This window comes from Centroberyx gerrardi, chromosome 3 (assembly GCF_048128805.1).
Source record: "Centroberyx gerrardi isolate f3 chromosome 3, fCenGer3.hap1.cur.20231027, whole genome shotgun sequence".
In the NCBI taxonomy this organism is placed as follows: Eukaryota; Metazoa; Chordata; class Actinopteri; order Beryciformes; family Berycidae; genus Centroberyx; species Centroberyx gerrardi.
This window is the reverse complement of record NC_135999.1, coordinates 3,086,968-3,112,086: the sequence shown is the minus strand read 5'-3', so window position 1 is coordinate 3,112,086 and position 25,119 is coordinate 3,086,968. Positions and strand designations below refer to the sequence as shown.

Here is a 25,119-nt window from a genome sequence, read left to right as displayed (position 1 = left end):
GCCAAATTTGGCTCATATACCCATTCCATTTCCAGATGGATCCATTGAGTATTTGTTTTTTGTTTTTTACAGTTTTTACCTCGCCTATTGCACTGTCGCTGCACTTTTGCCCCACCCACTAAGATAAATCATTTTGGAAACTTGTTTGATAAGATGCATGCAGGATAGACAGAAGAAAAATGTGTTGTCTTACAGATATAGTTTGGTTCTGAAGTGCCCAAGTGACATAAATGTACTCCCTAAGGAATATCAGTTTGAGAGTTTTTAGAGTTAAGGTAGTAAAGGTACAATGCACATAGAGCGCCTCCTGCTGCAGTCACAAGAGGACAGCCTCAGGGGCAAAATGTACAATATTTCACCTTTTTTTCTGAGTGTGGACTGCATTATGGAGTGTTTTCACTCAAATTGAAGTCAACTGGCTGCAAAAATGGCCACAGAAGGGCGCTGAAAATTAGGTGAAAATGTTTGTGTCCTAGGCAAGATCATGCAATGCCTATCACCTTTAATGTGAACATAACCTAACCTAATCAATCATTCATCTGTTTTCTTTACCAACTTTTCCTTTTCAGGGTCATGGGGGGCTGGAGCCTATCCCAGCATGCATTGGGCAGACGTAGGGAGACACCCTGGACAGTCCATCACAGGGCTAATACAGAAACACTCATATTTATACCTATGCAATTTAGAGTCTCCAGTCCGCCTGTCTTGCACGTCTTTGGACTGTGGAAAGAAACACTGACAAACATTCAGTCTCCACACAGAAAGGACTGGGGCTGGGAATCCAACCCGCATCCTTCGGCGACAGTGCTAACCACTGAGCCGCAGTGTCTATTGACATGACATACAAATATAAAACCCACTGAATTTTCCCTGCAACTACAGAGGAGACTGAGAGAGCGCTAATGGTGTCCCAGGACACTCTTTACACATTCAACCTTGCAAATATTAAAACCAATGAATTGTCAAACTAGATAAGAAACATTACAATGAATCCCAAACTTTTATGCGAGATTAGCAAACATGCAACATATATTCTTAGTTCGCTTAGGTGGACAATGAAGCTATAATGATTTATTAAAATGTGAAAACTGGGGCTGCATATTCTTTGCCCAGCAAAGCTTTTTTTTAAGAGAAGTTTCAGCTAAGCGGTAGGCAGGCTTGTAACACTGAGCTACTAGCTAGGGAGCAATCTCTTGTGTAGCTACCCACTTATCTTGGTTTTACAAGTAAAGACATTACATAACAGAATACAAACGTTCACAATGACGCATACCTCTGTCTTTCTCCTCATGCTCTATTTTTTGCTACACTCCACACCCAATAGACTTCAGGAGTCTGACATCAGACTGGTCCCGGAAATAAATTCCCCATTCAAGCCTTCAACAGACAGAATACTTTCCACTCTAATCACAGCTAACAGCAGTAATTTTGTCTTACCAGCAATTTCCAGATTTTAGGTCGATTCACAGTGTTATCACAATGAATCACAAAGGTATCTTTCAGTGACAATTTAAATTCTACTTTATGACAGTATTTTTTCGACTGCCACTATCTAACGAACCACATATCCGATCACATCTTATGGTGTTCACAGTTTAGCTACATTTTAAACTTAGCTATACTGTATTTGTCAGTAGGCATGGCTTCCGTCATTACTCAAAAGTGCTTTTGAGATGAGGAGTATTCAGAGAGGTGAAAATCATTGAAGCTACATTGGAAACAACTAGCTTGTTTGATGCGACTTTGCGACTGAGTACAAAGTTATTTGATTGGTCCACACACCATCACATTGCTCCATAGGATATGTAGTTTTCTGGCCGCTGATACCAAATAGATATGAACATTCTTGTACCCAAAGAATCTATGGACAAAAGAATTTTCAGTCTACGACACACGGTTCAATAGTTATTGGCCAAAACGTGAAGTTGGCCCTGTGAAGCCCACCTGCCAAATATGGTTGCTGTAGGACTTTCTGAGCTGCAGACACTTTTAGGGGAGTAAAAGAAAGAAAGAAAGAAAGAAAGAAAGAAAAAATGAAAGCAAAAACAATAGGGTTCCAGCACTACCCCTAAAAACTCAATAAAATGAGTTAAGAGCTACCATCAACAATGGATGAAACCGTTCTCCAAGCATAGTTTTGGGGATTTTATTCCTGTAGTCTTTCAAATCAAAATTGTAGGGAACTGGGAAGCTTTGAATGGCTGGAATCAACTTCAAGTCCATTTTGAACTTGCCAGGTGTAACTATTGTTCATGAAACAAGTCACATCGGTAGGGAAACAAGGAAGCATGGAAATCTGATTGGCTGTTGATGGGCAATGATCAAAAAAAGTTCAAAGGCCGACAGGCTTGTGGAGCGTCCACACATCGGCTGAGTTTCCCTGGTCTCTCAGCTCTGTAGGAAATGAATGGACTTCTGGTGACTTGAGGATTGTGTTGCTCGCAGGGTAAATCTAGACTGAGGTACGACAGAGTTATGAATGAGATGTCATTGATAAATAGACAGACTGTCCCTTTACATACTGTATATGTAGTATGACAGCTCCCAACTGCCATTGTGTGGCAGTGGCAGTTGGGAGCATTCAGGAAGCTGGCCTGACAAACCTCTCCTTAACACTATGGGTGCATTCCATTTGGCCAAAATGCGTCCTCCCCTCCGTCCTCGTCTCCTCGCTGAGTGACTCGGCATCCAAAAATGAGCCGCCATCATGAAGGACGTTCCAATTGGTCAAAAAACGCATGAAGGATCCTTCATGTCTCCTCGGGTGCATTGTCTTGTGTCTCCTCCATCCTCGCGACCTCGTCTCCTCGCTGACCCGGCATCCAAAAATGAGCCGCCATCATTAAGGATGTTCCAATTGGTTAAAACACGCATGAAGGATCCTTCAAGTCTCCTCGCCTCCGTCCTCCAATAAGGCGTGGCCGGAGGATACTCAGGTGTATCCTCAATGTGGAAATAATGAGTGAAGTCAGTTAACCATTGGCACGTGCGGATATAAGCCCACCTCCATACCATCAGAAAACGTGCGGACATTGGCAGAAAAAAAATCGACAGGTGTGAGTAGCCCCAACTTGTTATATATTCTTCAAACAGAAATAGCATAGGTTTTAAATGTTAGCCGAACATTTGTTAATGATCTGTTGTAGTTGTAGGATGTCAAACTTTTCCCAAATAGGCATCAGTAAATGATCTTAAGGCTTGAATGTGATTATAGGGACAGAGGAGGAGACACACCAGCTGATCCTCCAGCGCATAGACAGGGTGAGTGGGGGGCAAGTAACATGAATGTTATATGGAGTTATTTTATAGGATTTATCATTAATATGAATGACATTCCATGATCTAATAGGCCTGAATGAAATCCATTCATTAGGACATAGACATAGCCTATAAATGCACACATGCGACCATGCGCGTCTCTTTCTAATAGGACCTCAAGTCACCAGCGACGGGCACTGGGACTGAGGATGGGGAGTGAGGAGGGAGGCCATCGGCGCTCCCTCCCGCTTTAATAGACTCATGTGTGGAGGACCGGCAGCCGGAGTCAGCCGCTGTGCGCTCCCCATCCAGCCCCGATCCCAGTCCCCCTGGTGAGCAACCGGGGCCATCAGATGCTGCCGCCCGCTCCCATGTGTGACCTCCGCAGCTTCCTCGGTTCCCCCGGCAGCCAAGAGGCGAAGAGGAGAGGGAGCGCTGCTGGGGTTTCTCCGGGAAGAGGCGGCCGAGGACGCACGGGCTGAGCAGCAGACGGAGCGATTTTCAACTATATTAGAGACAATTTTATTATTGTTTTTTTTTTTTAATAAAAAAATAAATAAAATGCAAATGTCTCTGCCTTTTAGGCGTAGCCTACCTCTGTTTCCATTCTCACCATATTCATAACCTTGGTCACGGTGCGTAATGACCGTTGCCATGACAGGACATATTTTCATCATAAAGGCCGGTATGTTTGTCTTTTGCTGGAATCACTTCTGTGTCTTCTCTGGATCACCAGTTGGTTTGCTGCGTTTGTTTGATGTGTCTCTCATTCAGTATTCATCATGCTTGTGAATTGTGTTTGTGTGTGTTGCCATGGAATTTCTCTTCGGGAGAATAAATTCTTACTGAACCTCATTAACAGCATTTCATTGTTTTTTAAATTTTGCTCTTACGCGAGACGAGGAGAAATCGTTACCAAATGGAATGCACCCTATGTACCTACAAACACACACACACACACACACACCTTCTTTGTCTTAGTCACTCATACACAAAGCCTCTCTCTCTGTTTCTTTCTCTCTCTCTCTCCCTCTCTTCTCTCTCTCTCCTCCTCTCTCTCACACACAGAGCAGACGGACGGTGTTGTCGCTGGATGATGAAGTGTGTATTTGCATGACAAGCACTGTCAAAGCCAGCGGAGAACATAGAGATAATATTCTCTCATTTCCTCCTCTCGCATTCAGACACATTACGGAGGAGAGGAGAAGGGTTTGGGGATGGACTGCGTATGAGGGAAGAAAGGAGGGGGGGAAGGAGATGGAATGGGAAGAGGAGGAATGACAGAAGGGGAGAGGAGAGGAAGACAGAGACGAAGAAGCATAGTCCTTGTATCACTGAAAAACCCAAGAAATGTCCTCTCTGTAAACCCTGTCAGGCCCAAAGTCAGATGTGGGGACGAAACATATTTTTGTGGCGTAGCATGCTTGAATCTTTCACTTGCATTTAAAGATGGTGAGTTTTTGTGTTCTTCTGATTCAAACAAGCAAATGCATTAGGCTTAGTAAAAGTGTTCAAAGATAGCTACATGCAATTCCATGGATTTGAGCTGACTGAGGGGGGCGGCCGCAATGTTTCGGTCCGTATACGTAATTTTCAGCTCACTTTCAATGAGAGTGGAACTTTTTCTGGAAGGACTGATTCATCACCATGCGTTGAGCCAACTAGAATCAAGTTGGAGTTCCTCGGTTTGTATTGAGAAAATTGGATACGAACACCGAGACCTAGAGGATTGACGCTATAGTTAATGCAGTGTATACCATCCTCTTGTTGTATGACTCATCAGCAAAGCATTACAAAAACATAAAGCGGAGAAAGTCTGGCATAATTCTAGGTTTGCCAGGTTGTTTTTTTTTTTTACAGAACTTACATTGCATTACTTTTAACAGCTAATCAGGGATCAGTCTAACGTTACAGTAGCTATGATTTCTAATACTCACAACAGCTCTTTGTGGTATTCTCATTGTTTTATGAGTGTTCAGTAGTGTTCATATTGCATGTGTTCAAGTGTCACATTCTAAAACAACCCAACGGGCATTTGACGAATTAATTCATTCGTCAAACGTTCTGCCCGTTTTCTGAAGGGTTAACTTTTTCTTACCAACAAATACGAACGTGATCAGCGTCGGCTAGCTTGCATCAAATACTAGAAAATGAATGGACTTCCAGTGTCTGGACAGGCACAGGTAGACAAAGGGGACACAAAGAACAACAAGTAGTAGTACTTCTAACAAGAAGTAGGGGAGCTCCGGTACGAAAGTAGCGCGCCGCGAAAGTAACACGGACCTTTTCTCGAAGCACACAGGAGCAGAAGTGACGTGATGAAGTCAGTGTGTGTGTATCTCCGACAGCTATCCATATAGCAAAAATAATGTGAATCGGTGCTGCCTTCCCAAAGTTATTGAACAAAAACTAATTTGTCATGTGTTAAGTCATGACTTTTTTTCGATTTATGTTTTATTCTTTCAAGTATCAATATCCAACTTTATGACACTTTTACTGTCTCAATGTCAGAATAGTTTTCAAGAGACAGGCTACCACATTTAGCATGCTGTCCAGGCTGAATGGAGAGCAGACAGCGGAGGGACGAAAGTAACAATGATATTGTAACGCTGGGTTATGGACATGGAAGCTGGCGGGGGGATTTATTAGAGACAGGAAGGGGCTAAGTACAAAATGTTATGTGTTCATGTGTTGCCGGCATATTTCATTGGAGGGACGTGTTCACCGTAGTGGGTAATTGGCCCAGGTAAGAAGGTGGAGACTAGGAAAGAAGAGTGTGTGGTATTGTTTTTCTCCTGAGCTGCTAAGGTTACTAAAGTTGCTAAATTGTTAGCTTAGCTACCTTCCGAGAATATCAGACTAGTCAGTGGGACTGGCCGCCCTTTTTGTTGTTGTTATATCACCTCCAACTCCGGGTAGACTGTTCGCTGCGGCAGGGAATAAATCTGGGCTCGCTTGAGCTAGCAAAAGGAATTACAGTCTCACTCTCCTTCTTTCTGACTACTAGCCACGCCACAGTGCTACAGTATACTGTATTTTCATAGCTAAGCTGCAAGTTCAGCCTGATTAGTTAATTGAAATAGAATTGTCAACCTCAGCCACTAAATACTTTGGTAGAAAATGAGAAAATAGGATGCTTGTTGCCATTCATTTGTATCATGCGTCAAAATATTGTGTTAATGCAACATTGGTAACTTGATGCAAAAATTTAGGCTATGTAGCCTAATATGTTGGCTTGGTGAATTGGCACAAATATAAAACTGGGTCTGCAAGATTCGTTGTTAAAAGTAAACAGTATTAGATCACAAAAAAAGAATCAGAAGACGCATCTTACACGCTTTCTGACAGCTGTTACTTTCGCACCGCAGCTGTGTTACTTTTGTCCCACACGGGAGGTACGAAAGTAACACAGCGCAAGTTGTGTTCTCCGTCTGTTTATGTCCAGATCATTTTACTCAGAAACATACGGAAAGTTGCATCTGAAAGGGGACACATGCATGTTGTTTCTTATATAATATGGTATTTATACTCTCACCATACCGGAATAAACTGGGAAAAAGTAAAAAGTGTTACTTTCGTACCGGAGCTCCCCTACATTACAGCTTTCTCCAAAACAACTGAAGTTGCTGGAGACCTGTCTTCAGTCTTCAAAAAATAACGGAAAATAACCATAAAATGGCTCCATGCAGTTCTCACAGCATAATCCAAGTCTCATGAAGCTAACTGATCCCAAATTGACTTGAAAAGACCGACATTTACACCATTATTTAGCTGAAATGGCCACTCTAGGTGTTACTTCAAAATACGTCACGTGTGCATGCAACCCGGGCCGCGATAGGTAAAACTAGTTCGAATTAGCAGAAACAAGACTTCAGGTTTGGCTGTTTAGCCTTCAAAATAAAAGCGTGAGATTTGAAAATAGGTAGAAATACTGTTTTAAACCAAATACTAATTGAATCGTCAAATTCAACAAGTGAGCACCCATATTCATGTTTGATGTCATAATGAAAAAATGCCATAAAATGTGTCGTTTTTAACTATAAACGCTGCATGTATTACATGTGCAGAATACATACAGAACGGAGACTAAAGTGGACATCAAACATTAATGTTGGGGCATGGGGGTGAATAGATAATGACTGAATGAATTTTTTTTGGGTGTTGGGTGAACTATTCCTTTAATATGAGCTGTTAGCAGGGCACCAATCAGTTGCAATTAATGATTTTTTTGGGGGGGGGTTTTGTCCTGTTTTATGGTGTTTCCTTTTAGTATGTTGCAGGTTTTGTTATGTATTTTGAATATGTTATGTTGTATATGTTATGTTGAATAAAAATTTTTAAAAAAATGATACATTTCCTTCAGTAGAAGTTTTTCTTGAGTTGAGAGACTGAATCGGTCACATTGGTTGGTCTATTTATTTATCTATTCACTTATTTAATCACTGACTGATTGCAAATGTCTGTGAACTTAGTTCCTTTTCCACAACCATGGTCAAAAAAGGGAAGAACAGGCTACTACCTTAATTTCCTGTGGTTTCGCTGTTAAGTGACTGATTAATGTCTGAATGCTGTGTGTGTGTGTGTGTGTGTGTGTGTTGTTCAGACGAAGGGGACTGCTGTTGGATTGTTGAATATTAGTATGTTAGTGGAAAGATCTACAGGCGTTTAGGAGAGAGACTCTGGTTGGACTGTAGTGGGAATTCCTTTACACTTGCTTTTAGTTCCTTAATAGTCGTTGTCGTCATGAGAAACATCTACATTTACTGTTGTCTTCTTCCTGGTGAGTTACTTCTGTCTGTCTGTGCCTGAACCTAAATGCTGTCATTGCCAAATAATGTGCTACATACATTTTATTAAGTTTTCTGCCAAAATGAGTTATCCACTATTTGAAAAAAAGTCACACCTACTCTTACAAAATCATAGATAGCACAGAATTAAAATAAATTATAGAAACATTTAAAGTATTTAAGATAACTTCAGTTGACCAAATTGTACAGATGTTGAATGATGAACTCCAGGTAATATTGTTAAACTGTTTCCTTGATTCCCTCTTGTAGCTCTGAGTATTGTGGAGATGAACCCTCTCAACATAGTGGGCCATGTTGGTGGAAAAGTCTCATTCAAATGCTCAAACTGGAACGTTTGGACAAGCGAAAGAAATTATGTAAAGTACCTTTGTCGACATCCATGTAAGAAAGATAAAGACATCATAATCAAAGCAGCATCTGGGAAAACTAAAAGAAAGGACAGAATACTCTTACTTAACAAAAGAGAAAGTTTATTTGTGACCTTCTTTAAACTCCAAAAGTCAGACTCTAAGAAATACATTTGTGGATTGGAGAGGACTTTCCCTGATTCATATATAGAAGTGAATCTTGAAGTTACAGATGGTAAGTTTATGCTCTTCAATAACAAACTGATGTTGTTTCATTTTTCAAGTTAAGCCAGTAATTATACCAGTAACTTATTTTTCATGCTACCAAATCACCTTTCCTTCAATAGGTGATTATTGATCTGCCCAAACAATTGATTGGTAAATATAGTGAATTGTCAGAATCGTACATTTTCAATCAACCAAGGCAGATGGAAGCTGTTGTCTAAGAATTGCGTTGCTATAAATACAGAAGTATGGAGGTCACCATTAGGATCTTTATTGATTTTCAAATCGAGGAAATTAATCTCAGTCAATGAATATTTTAAGTTAATTTTCAAATTTGAGTTGGTACCACTGACATATGTATGGAACTCAAGTTATTTGTTTCAGTGCTAGACCAAATCACGATTACATCATCGATATACAGTATCTACCCCACCATGAAATCCTGTCTATGAAGGGGTTGACAGTGGAATAAATAAATCTGTTCTGCCACAAACCTTCAGATACATACAAAGTATTTGAAGGGCACCAGCAATATGGAAGGTCTTGCAGTATTCAGATGTCAACAAAATGGGCTTGGTACTTCTTTCTTTCTTCAATGTTTCTGGCACCCAGGTCCCAGAGCAACCTCTGAACCTCCGCCAGTACCGACCATCTCTGACGTCTCCATAATGACTTCAGATTTACCAGGATCTTTCTCCACAAAACCCTCAACACCCACAATGTTCCAGGGTACAACAGAGCCAATCAAAAATAAAGGTTTGCTCTCAAACTTTCTGAAAGGATCGATCAATCACGGTTCCTCCCTTTCCTCCTTCCATCCCCACTTCTCTAATTCACTTACTCGCAACTCACTGTTTGCGAATGTATGTATCATATTATGTTATGTCACAGGTTCTTCAGTGGTCCTTGTAGTGCTGTGTGTCAGTCTGGTTGGAGTAGTGTTGCTGACGGGGATCATCATGCTGCTCTTCTACAAACCAAGGACCGGATCATCTGGTGAGTGGAACGGACTCTGACCTGTCACTTCTCTTTGTATACAACTAATTTATCAATCAATCAGTCAGCCGGTCAACCAACCAACCAACCAACCAATCAATCACAACAACATTACTCATTGACTCAAGTTGTTCGTTCATTCACTTTCTCAGGCTTGAGGACAAATGCAGACATGGAGAACAATGCAGAGGAAACAGAGCCAACTGTTTATAGCTGAATGGAATTAGACCACATTAAACTTTTTCTGTTGCTTATTGTGAATTGCTAGTCTTCTACTTGTCTTTACCTGTTTTTACTTCCCGCCCCTACCACCAATTGCCCATCAAAAGGCCTTTTTCTTCTTGCCAGGTCGTCATTGTAAATAAGAATTGTTTTTTAATTGACTTGACCTGGTTAAATAACAGTACACATGCGTGGGTAAACATAAGAATAAAAGCCATAATACCACTGTGTTTATAGGTACTTAAAGGTCCCATATCATGTAAAACAGGATTCCCCTTGCCTCTTTGATTATGTTGGAGTTGGATGGTCTATCTAAACATGGTGAAAGTATCAAAACACACGGTCGCCAACTAAATCCACACAATCCATATTAGAAAAGCGAGCCTCTAAACGAGCCGTTTGGACTTCCGTAACTTTGTGGCGTCACAAAGGTTCGCTCATTATCATTTTTGCAAGAAATAATTGTTGCCCCAGCCTAGAGGGAACCCTGGTGCAACACAAAGGTGTGGTTCCCCTCTTTCCCTGCTGGCAAGAACAACCAGAAAACAAGAAATTTCAGCCCCAAACTTATTTTCAGGGAGAAAGACGTCAGGGGTTTATCCTACACTTACCTATCTGAAAATAAAACACCGAACATTACAGGAGACTTACCTAAACTCCTAACCAAGGCAAGAAACAGATGAAAACAGGCTTTCACACAAAAGGCCACCCACCCCTACAACTCCCAGGGCTGCTACAAGCTATAAAAGCATCAATCAGAACAAAGTTACAGAATGAACTATGGTGCTGGCGTGTTGGAAGCTGGCAAAGAAGGGAGACGTCTCTGGGCAGGTGGCAGCAGCTTTATACCCGGGAGCAGCCATCGGGAACCAATCACCAGCCAGGACACACCTACACCAATCACGCTCACCAACCAATCACAGCACACCACCTGTTGCTCATCAGACACACCCACGTTAACAGAGATGAGAGAGAGGGAGAGAGAGGAACACAAAGCAAAGCAATGATACAGAAATACAACGCATATGACCATGGGTCATAACAATAATTTTTCAAAGCAGTTGAGCGGTTGTCATTGTTTATTACCGGAGCGTTTTCCCTACCTGTAGCTGCCGACCATGCCAGTAGAAACTAACCCGAGTTTGTACTGGCATGAGAATGAGTAGATAATGACCGAATTTTAATTTTTGGGTGAACTATTCCTTTAATGTGGGTAAGTGCAAGTGAATCTAAATTTAAAAAAGAAATGGTTTTAGGTCTCACCAGGTTGAGGTCCAGGGCGACATCCTCCGCTGAACACCTGACACTGCCATATCGCCAGTTATGGCGCAAAATAAAGGGAGGTATTTATGGAAACTGGCAGTGGTCATGATTTATCAAGAGGCGGTAGCCATTAATACCTGCTGATTGCGCACAGAATTTAAGACCTAGGAAAAGCATGTCTTATCATTTTGCACATAGGATAGCTCTGCTGAAACTGTCTCTGGAACCGGCTCTGAGATCAAAGTGACACAATCATCTACACAGCATAACATGCAGTCATTACATCACAGGGTTTAAACGAGTATGCTGACTTAAAAAATAAATTTAAGCCTCATTGGCAGCATAGCAGAATGCGCACTCAATATTCAGACTATTACCTAAATATACAATAAGGAAAAGTCGCAGGCTCTTCTCTGGATTTGCTGACACTTATTATGAACAATGTCTCTGCAACATTGCCTTAATGAAAACAACGCAGCTAAAACATGTGTATGTAATAACTGTCACGACAGTGGACAGGTGTGTGCGGCTTCTCCAGCTATATGTAACTGTACCTTCACCAGGTCTCCATCCCTCCCACACTGGCATCTGTGTCTCAGTCAGGCTCTCCTGCTGCTCCTCCAAGGGAGTTCAGGCTCCTCTTTGGCTTTATTTGTGGTCAGCATTTTGGTTCACCTCCTCATATCATACCAGCGCTTTTTACCTCCACTAAATCACGCTTGTGGTGCCCAACTGCATGCACTTTATGTCGTTCCAGAGTGACTTTTTACACGCTGGTAAAACATCTCTTCTCTGCAGCTCTTTGAGGTTTTCTCTGCCACCAACACTTCCAGCTCCACTGGAGAGACATTTACGCTTCTTTTCCCCATCATTACATTGCCGCTAATGGGCTATTGTGCCCATTCGCAATTCTAATTAATTATCTGCGCCTCTGCTCATTTGCGTGCCCTACTTTAGTAAATACCTTGCGCTGGCAGTACCAATTGCACCCGCAATTGCTTTTGCGCTGCGCCGGGAATTGCGACATGTTAATAGAGCCGGGCCCTGTTCTTTCATCTGTCTGTAACGGAGAATTCCTCCTGGCCCTCTCCTGTTACAGTCATGGATTGCCTTGCTTTTTGCATCTAATTTCATGTCAAGCCATTTCTTTTTTTTATTTCTGTGACGGTGCCCTAATGACAAATCACTATAGTCCTATAATATTCCTATAATACTCCGATAGGGACTTAATAGTGACCTTATCATGGTATTTTTGTTTTCTGTAGCCTAGTATCACTATAATATTCCTATAGGGAATTATAGCTTTGTTGTGATATTTATTTAGTATTCATCTAAAATGTAAAGGAATACTGTAGTTGTTTTTCGTAAGGGAACGCACAGCAGACAACACTGTAGTAACAGCACAAGTTATTTTTTCACATTCCTTGGCTTTAGCAGGACCTTTGATTCCACTATTGAATTATATTAAATATTATATGCTTTGGGTGACTTATTTCTCAGAGCTGGTAGACTTCTCCTTAGTCTTCCTGTCATTTTTATGAATGAAGCTTCCTGACATATGGGCCGGACGCCTAACCTTATATGGCATTATTGGGGCGTCAATTATGCAAATTCACAATTCTCATGAACGCGTGTTCATTTAGAACAGGTGGAATTCATCATGTTCACGCAGGTCATTTACGACAGTTTTCTGAAGATACGAGCATTTGGTGAAGCTGACGTGGCGCTCTCGTACGAGTCCACCTCACGAAAAAGTAAGCGAAATTTAAGATAAGAATACGAAAATGTTCTTGCATGAGGCCCAATGAGAAATAAATAAATAAATTGGAGTTGACACGTTGAGATTTCATTTTATTTCTGTCCTAAATAATGCAACCACAATAAGGAAATTAAATTGCAAATGTGAACATTCGATTTCATTTTGGCAGTAAAAATGCATTTTCCAACAAGTAAATGAAAATTTAAATTGGATTGTTTCATTTTAATTGTATCATACATTATGCGCACATACAGTGTATGGGAAATTAAATTGCAATTTGATTAATAATGTCACATCTGGACTTCCATACAGCCGTACCAGTAAAGAATGACCTCTCACGCCATTTACACATGTTGTACAATCACATTTTATTTTACATTTCATTTCATTTTATTTTATACTGGATATCAGGCAACAGTCATGTTATGTTTCCACAGACTGCAGGTCCAGACAGCATCTATCAAACCCTCAGCCCAGCCACGAAGGATCAGGACCAAGTCTACAGCACCCTCCGAGAGGCTTTAACCTGACACAACACACACACACACACACACACACACACACACACACAGATGTATGTAAACAGATATAAGCACATAAGATATAAGCATAGATGCATCCACATAAACATACAATATGCATACTTGTTTTACAATGGGCGTGTGTGTGGAAATGAGGGTGTGTGATGTGATGTTATATAAAAAGGAAGCAAATTCAATCGGAAGTCATTATTTGCTTGTGAGAAATGACGCTCTTTGTTTATTCCACAAAACTCCTATGCTGCTTCTTAAGTCCACAGTCCAAACGTTGCTTGTAAGAGAAAAGCTACTGAGTGTTCACTGTTACTGTTTCCATAAATGTCACACTGGACCTCCAAAATGTCAACTTTTTAGGTATTCATAAAAGCTTGTTTTTTTATGTTTTGCCGTTGATCTTCCTGTATTTAGAAATTTTTAGTTTTCAATATTATTATTAGCGATGTGGTTCAGCCCCACAGGGTCATGAAACATTTTCTACACATCAGCCATCAGTTGCAGTACAAAACAAACTGCTAAACTCAAGATCAAGTTCCTGTTGGTCTCACTTGCATGTGGCCAACCACAGTTCATGTTGAGCTCCTGTGGTTTTGAATACACAGCAACAAGTTCATCCACTTCAGATCACACATGCTGTTGTTAGTGGCCATTTTGTTTCCTTCTTCACTGCAAACCTCCATAGAGCTAGTTCCAAGTAACCGTCCTGTTTGGCCTGATCAACCCTCCTGTCACACACTGCCTTACATTTTAATGTTATACTTTCATTTCTCCAGTCATGTGCACTTAAAAGCAGATTTGGGGAGAAATAGATTACATGTAATGGGATTATCCTGACCTGATTATTTTATCCTGCAAAGTAATAGTAATTGTAATCTTGTACACTTACTCGCAAAAACATGTAATGATTTGCCAGGTCGCCATTGTAAATAAGAATCTGTTCTTAATGACTTGCCTGGTTAAATAAAGGTTAAATAAAATAAAAAAATGTTATCGATTTTTTTACATACTAGTATAATTTTACACGTGTTGGAATAATGGTTGATGGTTGAAGTTAGTTTGTAAATTGAATACATTGTTTTTACAGATTGTGAAGGCTAAGTAACCTGAAAGCAACCAAAACAGTTTGGGTTCTCCAGTGGATTATATTATTGATTATATTACTGATTACAATTTGAAGCATCTAATCAGTAAAACACATTTTGAAAGTAAACTAACCAGCTGTTCTTATACAGTAAGTGTACGGTGTGATTTATTCCCAATTAATAATTCACTTGTGTAGTTGAGATCTGTTGTGATGCACTACTGTATGGAGTCAGAGTTATGATACTAAAAGGGTGAGTAAAGAGGTGAGTAAAACTGTGTGTGTGTGAGAGAGAGAGTTTAGAGGAAGAGGGTGGAGCTTTAATGGTAAAAAGGAAGAAGAGACTGTTGTCTGGTTATTGAGTATTAGACGGTTAGAGTTGAAAAATCTACAGACCTTCATTCAAAGTGAAAGAGACTCTGGTTGGACTGTACTGAACAATTCCTTAACACTCGATCCTTGATAGTCGTCATTATGAGAAACATCTACATTTACTGTTGTCTTCTTCCTGGTGAGTTACTTCTGTCTGTCTGTGCCTGAACCTAGTTTGTGCATAAACACTGTCATTGCCAAATAATGTGCTGTATGTATTTTATTGAAGTTTTATTTTAAAACGAGTCATCCACTATTTGAGTGACACCTATTCAAAATTAAAAGAAATTATAGTACCTTTTAAAGGATTTCAGATAACTTCAGTTGACCAAATGATCGTCTATATTGTAGAGATGTTGAATGATGAACTCCAGGTAATCATTTTAAACTGTTTCCTTGATTCCCTCTTGTAGCTCTGAGTATTGTGGAGATGAACCCTCTCAACATAGTGGGCCATGTTGGTGGAAATGTCTCATTCAAATGCTCAGACTGGAACGGGTGGCCAAGTGGAGAAAATAAAGTAAAGTACCTTTGTAATGATCCATGCAACGAAGATGAAGACATCATAATCAAAGCAGCACCTGGGAAAACTAAAAGAAAGGACAGAATACACTTACTTAACAAAGGAGAAAATTTATTTGTGACCTTCATTAAACTTCAAAAGTCAGACTCTAAGAAATACATTTGTGGATTGGAGAGGACTTTCCGTGATTCATTTATAGAAGTGAATCTTAAAGTTACAGATGGTAAGTTTATGCTCTTCAATAACAAACTGATGTTGTGTTTCATTTTTCAAGCTAAACCAGTAACTCATTTTTCATGCTACCAAATCACCTTTTCTTCAATAGGTGATTATTGATCTGCCCACATTTTTTTGATTAGTAAATATAATATCTACTGTTTTCCACCCATGCTTCCAGGTCCCAAGACAACTCCTAAATCAGTCATCCTTGGATCTACTCTCCCACCTGCATTTCTGCACAGCTCCACCATGTCTCCATTTGATTCAGAAACTATTACTGATGTGTTTACATCGTACCTCAACCTTTCTACAAGCCCTGAACTATCAGCAACACAAGGAGCTGGTATGGAGTGCGCTCATCTGAATTTTATATTTATTTGAATGTGTGCTGAATATACTGCAAAGGAACGCCCCCTAAAACCTGATACCTGAACAGAGCATAATTCGCTTCACTTCCCTGTATCGTCAAGTTTCAGGTCATTCAGAGAGTAATGGTTTTCACTGACTTTTTAATTATAACAATAGACATCTTCAGTGCAGAAATTGTGAAGAGGAAACTGTGGTCAGAAGTGTGATGAGACAACTATTTATGAAACTTACAGTGTACTGATGATCCTTACCTTTACAGAGTTAGGGTTAGGCTTGTTCATGACTTGCCTCCATTAGTTTTTCTTTCTTTCTTCCTTCCTCTCTTTCTTTCTTTGGTCAGGAGGTGTACCATATTTCGTTGTGGGTTTAATTGTCATGGTAACCTTATTATTGATGGCCATGCTGATGCTTTACAGGAGGATTACCAGAAAACCATCAAGTAAGACACACACACACACACACACAAGGAAGCAAAATGAAACTCATATCATCAGTAAAGCATCAGTCGGTCAAATTAACACATGTTGTCCAATATGTTTTCCAGTGGTTGTGTCCAGTGCTGGGAGCCCACATGAAGATGCTGGGGAGGTAAATGTTACCTTTATGATAGCAACATAGCAGTGTTTCTTCTTCTGATGGATCTCATATAGTAATAGCATGTTTTGATGTCTAAAGGCAAAATTATACCTCCATGTCGAATTGCTGCTGTAGCGATGCCGTAGGTGCCTACAGCGGTGCGAGCATTTATAGTTCCTATGTTGATGATTCTGCATATAGACCACTGAAACACTAGATGGCAGTGTTGTCCTTTGTTAGCATGGAAATAATAACAGAAGAAGTAGTAGTGTTTACACTCTCTGAAGTTCGTGTTCTGGGATATTTCTCATCACGAATTATGTGACATCTGGTAGTCTTTATAATTCAGAGATGAGGTGTCGTACAAATGAACATATTTGCGAACCTCCTCAGCTAGTTTCTCTTCAACCTGCTCCATGTTGTCTTCACTATCAGCGGACATCAACCAGATACAGGTAGGAGGAAATACAAAGAGGACCAATCACAATTCTTGCGCCCAACGCGATGGCCTAGGTTTGACGCAGGTTTAACTAAGGAAGGCCCAGAGGTGTCTGTAGAGGTCCAGTGGACCTCTACAGACACCTCTGGGCCTTCCTTAGTTCAGGTATTATGCTTAAGGAGATTTTGACATGGGATAAATGCAAGCGTTCTTCTTTAACACAGATTATAAAGTGCATCTCTGTTTATGGACTATAGGGGTTGGGATGGCAAGGTGGCCTACTGCTTAAAGAGCTTGTCCTTCAACCAGAGGACCAGGGTATGGCGTTTTAATTAGTCTCAAAACCCGCGCACATAAAAACCAGGCGCGCGCACGTAATACGAGTGCACAGAACAGTATCCGCGAGCAGAAAAGCATCCTCGCGAGGAAGCATTTCTGCTCCGTGTGCACAAATGCGGTCCCGCGAGCACGGGGCTGTGACCAGCGCTCGCTCGACCCTCCCTACGCACTCGCAACTGCTCAACACTCGCTCGCTCGTGAAGTTGACTTTTGAGACTTTGGAGGCGGGGATAACAAGTTTGATATGAGTGTATATAGTGTGTAGTCCTAATTTGTGCTGTGTGTGATGTTCAACGACATGATTTATAATCTGAGCTGACAAAAGTCAAGGAGTTGAGTTCTCTTTGGCTCTCATCAGCACCACAGGCCTATTATGAACCATGTTTCTGTTGGACTGTAGGACAGGAAGATAAGCTTGAACTCATTGAAATGTGAACTCAAAACAAATGCCTATTTGATGTGTCATCTAACTTGTACCACAATACTAGGCATGGGACGATATGAAAATTTCATGTCACGATTATCACACACGATTATAATTGCGATTCACGATATTATCCCGATAATCATCAAAATATGCTTAAAACTCTTAAAATGGCACTAAAACATACTGGAATCACTTTACCTTACATTTTGTTAAGAAACAAATATATTTATTGCATCACAGGACACATATCTTTTTTTTGTGAACATCCTTTTTAGTGAAAAACAAACAAGGACAGATTCAGACTCTCACCAACACCCAGCAGGTAATCACAATGAGAGAAAAAAATCCATTAATAAAAAGAATCTACCTATCAAGTGCAGGTGGGCACCTCATCTCTCTGTCGTTCCTTAGTTTTGAATCCATAGTATTTCCACACATCCGATTTAACTTTTGTTGTGGGGGATACAATGGGCAAGCCGAGCCTTCAGCCATGGTGCCGATTGACTGGAAAGATGCGGGCTCCCCCTTGTGGCAAATGGCAATTCAAAATAAATCAGGAAATCAATAGGACTGTACGTTAGTGAGCTAGACAGCTTTTTCAAGTCACTCGTGAGGATATTCACGCTCGTGAGGATATTCACGATTATCCCGATAATGGAAATTCACCAAGATAAAATTATCTTGAGTGTTTTTATCGCGATAAAAGATAAAATCTTATATCCTCCCATCCCTACACGATACAGTGGCAGTTTAATGTTGCAGAGCTGTTGTTGCTACTCCGTTGTCATCCATTTTAGCACATTCAAGTGAAAAACAAAGTCCCTTGTTTTGGCGAAATGTGCCTTGTGCCTTGTTTATTGTGAAACCCAGTGTCAGACAGACAGGAAACTACAGGAAATAAGGTTGCTTAATGTGAGTGGTAGCTACAGAATTTTTAGACAGTTGTGTAGTTTGTGCTCAGAATTAGGCGTCTGACTAGTTCCCCCTGTCTACAAATAACTTCCCCATAAACATTTTAGTGTTCACATCCAAGTTCAACAATAATTGAGTTTCAACATGTGGCTTCCTCATGGTGACTCCTGTAGTTGTTGGTACATGTAGTCTGGTTCCCTAAAGGAGGCTGGATACAAAATAGTTTTGCTTAGCACAGTATTTCTTTCAACTTATTTCTTTCAACTTATTATTTTCTTTCTCTTTCGACCACTTCCTCCTATTTTCAAGGCTAATACTGAATATGAAGAAATCAGAGGTGAAGGCCAGCGAACTGAGAGGCCACCTGTGGCCGTCTCTACTGTCTACACCTCTGTCTCCAACACTGAAGTTGACCCGACCATCGATCTCTACGCTAATGTTTCCTTCCACCAAGACGCTGAATTCTACTCAGTGGTGCAGCTACACCAAGATTCAAAGGAAGATTCTGCAAATTCAACTTCCAACGCCAAGGTTCCAGTCAAGCCGATGGGGCAATGTGCAGAAAGCAGAGCCACAGATCCCCAAAGTGACTTGGTGTACTCTGTTGCTCAGTTCCCCAAAGGGCAGACTGATCTTGCTGGACATTCTGAACCAAATCAACTCCAAAGCAACCAAAATGGCTCTCTCTATTCCCTTGCTCAGTTACCAAAGTCAATCTGAAGGTGCCCACCATGATAGAAATAGACTGGATAAAAATGGAACTTTATTGCTGTCCGTGTCCAATGTTGATTCTCTTGGGTGGGGGGTTTGCAGTTAAAAGTTTGCCTAAATAAAATCTGATGCTGTTTGGGTGGCTTTAAAGGAGCAAAAATACGATTTTGTACTGCTCCATTGCACAAAATCACCATAATATATCTGTGGGGAGGTTTATTGATCAATCCCAATGACTCAATGATTAGTTGCCCGGGCTCCCCCCACCTACTCTCATGTTGGATCTCTGCTCTAATTAGCTAGCTTACTCATCTCTGTTTTAAAAATGTTCCTTTATTATTTGTGTCAATTACAGGCCAGTGTAAGCAGTGGCAGAGACCTGTTGATGTTGTTGCAATTCCTTTGTTTGCCGATAGAGGTTGGTAAAAGTCATAGATTATTTAATGCCCCTTGTGTGGGTGAGTACAGTTTGTGAAATAGTTCAGGGATTTTCATATACTGTAAATCTCTTTCAGACCTGACAAGATCCCCACTGTGAATCAGCCTTAGCTAGAGGATCATTAGGATTTTAATTGAGTTAGGAATCAGCAGGATGGCCTCATAGTTGGACAGCCTGTCCTAAAACTAGAAGGTGCCAGGTTTGAGCCTCACAACAGTCATATGTCAAAGTGTCCTTGGGCAAGACCTCTACCTGCTCGCTCATATGTCCACTTGGTATAAGAGCATCAGTTAAATTAAAAATTTAAAAAAAGGTATCTATACTACCTACTTATTCAGGTCCAGGTACAACATCCTGATCACTCCATCTGGCTCTCATTGTCTGCTTTGGCTCTTGACTCTATTGCTGTCTGAATTTGGCATTACTATAGAAATAGTACTGACACACAGACGAAAGAGCACACAAAGACTCACCCTCACCAAATTAAATTTTGGGGATTGCTTAATTACCCAGAGGTCCACAGTTAAAAATCTTGGTGATACTTTAAACTCAGCTCTCTCATTTGACTCTCACATTAAGGATATCACCAAGATAGCATTCTTCCACCTTCGCAACATCTCAAAAATGTGTTCCCTGTTAAATACGGCGGATGCTGAAACCCTAATACACATTTTTGTTTCATCAAGACTTACTGTAATGTCTTATTCTCTGGCCTACCTAACTGCAGTATTAAAAATCTACAACTTGTACAAATGCTGCCGCCAGAATATTAACCAGAACTAGAAAATTTGACCACATTACTCCCATCCTGACCTCCCTTCACTGCTTCTGTGAACATTTTTACATGGGCTTGCACCATGTATTTATCCGACCTCATCATCCCTTATATTCCCCCTTGTGCCCTCCGATCGCAAGATGCCGGTTACCTCACTGTTCCTAGAATCAAGAAAAAATCAGCAGGCAGTACAGCGTTCTCCTACCGAGCTCCCTATCTCTGGAACCAGCTACCTCTTACAGTCAGGGAAGCTAATTCTGTTGAAATCTTCAAATCCAGACTCAAAACTTACTTACCACCGTTAGCTTGGGATCGACACAGTCAATTCTTTTACCTTAGCTTAGACAGTATTTATGTAGGAAGTTGCTGTTGGGAACATTGCACACTCAGCCGTCCCGGGGGGGATCCCTCCTTGCCTCAGACCGCCCAAGGTTTCTTCCACTTTTTTTTCCTACCAAGGTGTTTCCTTGGAGTTTTTCCTTGTGTGCAATCGAGGGTCTAAGGCTGGTGGTGCCGGGAAGGTTAGGTTATGTGGAATAGTTAGACTGTCTTGCAAAATCTGCTCTTGTCTGTCTTGTGCTTTTCGCTATGCTTGTCCTATATCATTTTGTTCACCACTGATTTTTGATCAGTCAGATCTAATTCTCTGTAAAGTCCTCTGAGATGCTTGTGATAAAGGGCTTTATAAATAAACAAACCTGAACTTGAACAAAAACAACACAAGCACAATCTGACTTTTTATACCTCAATAGCAAACAATGCCTACCTGCATACCTCTCTCTCACTTTGTATTTCTCTTTCATCCCACTCTCTCTCTCGTGTATACACACACACACACACACACACACCCATTTATTGGCAACCTATTTGTATTAAGAACAGTGTTGGGGAAAGTTACTTTTGAAACTAACTAGTTACTTTACTTTGTTACTTGCCCTAAATAGTAACTAGTTATGTTACTAAGTTAGTCTTTATTAAAAGTAACACGTCAGAGTATTTTCACGTTACCCACGTAAATCATGCCTTTAAAATATGTCTTCTGCTCTTAATGTACAGAAATCATCACGTTTGGGGGACAGCTTTACGTACAATCTACCGTTGTCTAAAGAAAACATCAAGGCAGCTTTCAGTTACCTGGTTCCACAGTAAATACTCAGTGGGGCTTGGACCGACTGGATGCCTTTCTGCCGTCACTGCATCACAGCAGGTGATTTTGACTTTATCAACACTGTGAAACATTGGCTCCGTGTTCCTCTCTGTAAAAAAAACTTTATTTGAAAAAAAAAAAATGCTATCGACACAGAGCTATTGACGTTAAAAGGCGCATCAACAGGTGAATATCAAATTTCAAACTAACTTCACCCCGGTGATCAACAGAGCCTGAACTGATCCGGTCAATTGGCCACATCCACTCATCACACATATAAACACTACTATCTGTTGTTCACTCAGAAATCAGAGCTTTAGCTCTATGAAAAGGCCACAGGTGAGCTCTCTTGTTTTTGAGAACAATGGAAACCAATGTTGCAGTGAGAGCTAGAGGAAGACGAGTGACAGTAAGAGGAAGACAAGGACAAAGAAGAGCAAGGAGAACAGTTATCTCAGATGAGATCCGGGTCACTTTGGTTCACCATGTGGTCAGCATGGACTGAGCATGAGGGAGTCTGGGCAGAGAGTCCAGATCAACCTGAGCTTCACTGCTGCTTCATCCAGATATTCAGAAATAGGACTACAGTATACTATAAAGAACAGTAGCATGGTGTAGAGAGTAGGCTACATGCCTGTTAACACCTCTCTACACCATGCTACTGTTCTTTATAGTACTGTAGTAGTAGTAGTAGTAGTAGTGGTAGTCCTACACATCAATAGGCCTGTGCTACTCAGTGATGGTTGCCCAATGTTACAGTAATGTGTCATTTCATTTTAAAAAATATTCTTGTACCATAACCAATCACCTCATGTTTTTAGATCTTCTGCAGAACTGAGAGACGACTAGTATTGGCTTGTGATCTAGATGAGAGCCTCATTTGCAGCCTCCTTTTTTTTTTAATCCTTTTTCAATTTTATTTTTATTTTTTTACAGAAAAGCTTTTTTTTCTGTTTTTATCCTACTGCATTGTGTTTTGTATGTAGAACACTTCACATATCCAACACATTCAAGTGTTGAAATAGAGTATTTGTGATTGAAATAAAGTATTTGTGTGTTACTATGTTACTGTATACTGTAACAGTCTTTTACAACAGGCTGCTGTGCATGAGTGTACCTCTGAACATGCAAAAGGCATAAGCCTACTGATGAGATATTCATAATAGTGTTTTCCGTTGAGCACATCAGTGTGTAGTCGATTGTTAGAAAGATGTATTCATATGATGGTTGTGTGTGTCATTTTGTTGCAAAATTACATTTTGAAAAGAGATAAAATGTAATTTGTAAAAAGATAAATAAATTGTAAAAAGAGTTTTGCCTTTTGTGTTAGTGGTTTTGTGTTTAGAGTTTTGAGAAAATGAGCCCTAGTTTCAGAAAATGTGTGTAAGCAATTGTGAAAAGTTGTAATATATGTAGCATACAATACATTAATTTTATTTTTTTGATTTTAACTTGCATTAACTAAACATTTAACCATTTGAAAGAAAAATAAAAGTAGCGAAATGTAACTTTGAGAAAGTAATGCGTTAAGTTACTTGTTACCACAAAAAAGTAATCTGATTACAGTTTTTATCTCAGGACGCTATGGTTGCGCGCCTGAAAAAAAAAGACGCCTTGCAACGCGTGCGCATCGCGAGCACGCCGCTCTCGCTTTTCAGCACGTCTGCAGCACACCCACATTGAAAATAATGGATTTGCGCACGCAAAAGATGCTGCATCATCAATTTTATTGAGGGGGACAATTTTGCCTACTTTGAACATTGGGACGCGTCCGCCCGTCCCCCCCGCCGATTACGCCTATGCTTCAAGCAGCCATGAGGTGGCCGAGAACAGCTTAGCAATTTAGTCATGAGGAAAATACAGGAAAAAAGGGAGGATAAAAATGTAATCTGTTCTTTAATTCTAATAAAGATAACCCTAAATTCCTATTCGACAAAGTAGCAAAACTTACTTGCAAACCCTCCCCTGTAGTCAGCTCTCTATTCACTGCAAATGATTTTCTAAATTTCTTTAATCATAAAATTGACTATATTAGAGAGGAGATTATCAATTCATTACCCACTGAGGGTGCTGATCCCTCTCTTGATTGTGCATAAGGTGCCGTAGAGACCACCTGCGTACTCTGGCAGTTTGAGACTGTCTCCTTAGATACCTTCTCTAAAATAGTACCTTCCTCTAAATCCACAACCAGTTTATCTGTCCCTCTTCCCGCTAAATTGGTTAAGGAACTTCTTCCAATATTAGGCCCCCCTTACTCAACATCATAACCTCTGGCGCTGTGCCCTCCGCCTTCAAGTCAGCCGTAATTAAACCTCTGCTCAAAAAACCTAATCTTGATCTTGATGTTCTTAATAATTACAGACCAATCTCTAATCTCCCCTTCCTCTCTAAAGTCTTGGAAAGAATAGTTTCTATCCAACAGACTGACTATCTCTCCAGCAATAGTCTTTTTGATCCATCTCAGTATGGCTTTAGGTCGCTCCGTAGCACTGAGACTGCTCTCACAAAGGTGGTAAATGACCTACTCTTTGCCTCAGATTCTGACTCTTCTTCTGTTCTTATCTTACTTGATTTGAGTGCGGCATTCGATACAATCGATCATAACTTTCTCCTAAACCGCCTAGCACTACGTCGGCATCCGCGACTCTGCACTTTTCTTGCTCGATTCCTACTTATCCAATAGAACGCACTGTGTCTCACACAACAACATTATCTCCGAACACTCTAAAGTTAACTTTGGCATACCACAGGGGTCTGTGCTAGGACCTTTGCTTTTCTCCATTTACATGCTACCTCTTGGCGAAATTTTCCGCAGCCATGGTATTAAATTTCATTGTTACGCGGACGACACTCAAATTTACATTCCCATTAGACCAAACGACCGTTCACAACTTGCAAACTTAGAATTATGCCTATTCGCTGTCAAAAATTGGATGTCACATAATTTCTTAACAAAACTGAGATGCTAGTGGTTGGCCCAAAAACCCAGCTGCCTCTAAATTTTGGGGATTGCTTAATTACCCAGAGCTCCACAGTTTCGACTCAGCTCTCTCATTTGACTCTCACATTAAGGATATCACAAAGATAGCATTCTTCCACCTTCGCAACATCTCAAAAATGTGTTCCCTGCTAAATACGGCGGATGCTGAAACCCTAATACACGTTTTTGTTTCATCAAGACTCGATTACTGTAATGTCTTATTCTCTGGCCTACCTAACTGCAGTATTAAAAATCTACAACTTGTACAAATGCTGCTGCCAGAATGTTAACCAGAACTAGAAAATTTGACCACATTACTCCCATCCTGACCTCCCTTCACTGGCTCCCAATTCAAGCCAGATTTTAAGGTGCTTCGGTGAACAATTTTACATGGGC

General features: G+C 40.6%; 1 long non-coding RNA gene across 1 annotated transcript; it reads left to right on the top strand.

Annotated features, from left to right (window-relative positions):
- Positions 1-16,317: 16,317 nt before the first annotated feature.
- Positions 16,318-19,421, top strand: LOC139908598 (uncharacterized). Its single transcript, XR_011784477.2, has 3 exons — positions 16,318-16,417; positions 16,523-16,566; positions 18,981-19,421. It is a non-coding gene; the product is annotated as an uncharacterized LOC139908598 (long non-coding RNA).
- Positions 19,422-25,119: the final 5,698 nt, after the last annotated feature.